Source organism: Wyeomyia smithii, chromosome 3 (assembly GCF_029784165.1).
Source record: "Wyeomyia smithii strain HCP4-BCI-WySm-NY-G18 chromosome 3, ASM2978416v1, whole genome shotgun sequence".
Taxonomy (NCBI): Eukaryota; Metazoa; Arthropoda; class Insecta; order Diptera; family Culicidae; genus Wyeomyia; species Wyeomyia smithii.
The window spans coordinates 156,891,182-156,893,247 of NC_073696.1; positions in this window are offsets into that span (position 1 = coordinate 156,891,182).

The window sequence follows — 2,066 nt, forward strand, 5'->3', positions numbered from 1 at the left end:
ACCTATGATCGAATATCGACCATTTTTGATTTGAATAAAACTTTGCAGTAATATTTAGGAAATACACATTTTTCTTAATTTGTCTCCAGCAAAAACCTTACGCTCATTGGAATGCTTGATCAAAAATATACAATTCTTTATTTGACAACAAAACGATTGGATAAATAACTCAGGCGCTGTACCTTAGCCTACCTACACGTTCCCCTTGCCGAATGTTTTTTACCCACTTGTTTACTAATAATAACTGTTTGTAAAGTACGCTACCAATAACTTCTTACCTTTAATATCTGTTTTCGTATATAAATACGATTGCACTTCTCCAGAAGTGTTAATAACAGTTTGCATTTTAAAGTGTGTGTGAAGTGAAAATGGAATACACCAAGCCCAAGTGCTGTAAACCCTTTCCTGATCCTCGGTGCTCATCAAGCTTACGCAATTAAACGAAAAAGTTATTGCAAAATTAAAAATATTGAACAGTCAAGCTCATTTTAATACGTTCTCATCAATTTGTGATTCGTGTAGATTATATTGTATCTAAGTGAAAGATGAATTTGATTTCGAAGAGCATCCCCACAATTCATTAATGGAACCATCAACATCAGGATGTGGAAGAAACATTCTACCGACGGAGTTGCAACCATCTGCATCTGTAAACGAATTGGCGGAGATACCATCTACTACAACAATCGTATCATCATATTCTCAAGAAAGCATTCAAAAAGAATACTCCAGAGCACAGAAAATTGAGTTATTCAACAAAGATCTAGCTGGAATCAACGTTTTACCGATGTCACTGGCAAAGCTCAATCAGGAAAAATATCATTAAAAAAAAGTATCTGAATATTACTGACGGTATAAGAAAAAATCACAGGAGGGTGGTGTGCAGAGCCACGACCGCAAGGTTGAAGTAGAATACTTTTACAAGAAAACCCGGCTGCTAGCGTGTCAGTCATTTTTCCTAGCAAATAAATGTTGACCGCTCATTGGCAGTATTGAAAATTCCGTGCAAAGGAACTTGAAGTACTACTCAATTTCAGTTTGCACATATAAATACGATCTCACTGAACAGGAAAAGAACAAACTCTTTTCGGCGCAAACAAGTTTCAACAGTCAGAGTATATGTACATGTGAATTCAATTAAGATAATTCACTTTTGGTTAAAGCTCAGAACGAGAAGACATTAAGTCTTCAATTTATTTGTTTGGTTGTCCTAAAAAGGACGGTTTGTTGTTGAATTTAAAATCGGATATGACGCTGATTGCATCTCTGTGTTACGCCGATAGCGGGAGTTATGGTGAACTTGCGTATGACGAAGGCATCGTATTACCTGTTTTATTGAATGGGAGAAAGAGGAATGTTGTAAAATTTTGTGAACATTGAACTCAAACAATATTACGATATATAATATCGTAGTCAGGCACTCTGACAACAAAGTTGAAGGCTGTTTGCACACTGAAAATCAGACAGCCAGCAGAAGTTTTGATTGCCAAAATTCAGAATGCCGAACAGCCGTAAAGAGAGCTGTTTATTTACCTACAGCAAGTACGACGCTCGCGTTCGCGTTCACCATTGCAGAGGCCTAAGTGTCTTTGTGAATGCGTTCTTACAGTTTGTTATTCAAAGTCGGTTATGCTGATCGCAGCCTTTGCGCTGCCCCTACAGTGGAGGGGTTTACTAAATAAAGTAAGAATTAGCAACTACAACAGAATTTTGTTGCATCCCGCACAGAATGTCTGCTTCCCAGAAACATTCTTTTATAGCCGAAGGGTGCTACGAAATAGGCCACGCCTTTCAGTTCAGTTTAACCATATTCTAATGTTCTTTAGATGAATTTTTCCACAATTCGGATTTGATTTTTGTATCCAGCGAATGAACACCGATGGTGCTCTCACACACGCAACGATTTAACCCCTAACCGTATTGCGGCTTGTAACATCAAGCGATTTCGTTTGCTCGCTGTTGCGTGTTGCATCATGTTGCAACTTGGCAGCTGGGAAACGACGAAATTCGGTTCATGCTGATTGATTGAATCGACTTCATATTAGCTCTGCATAGTCGAACTAACT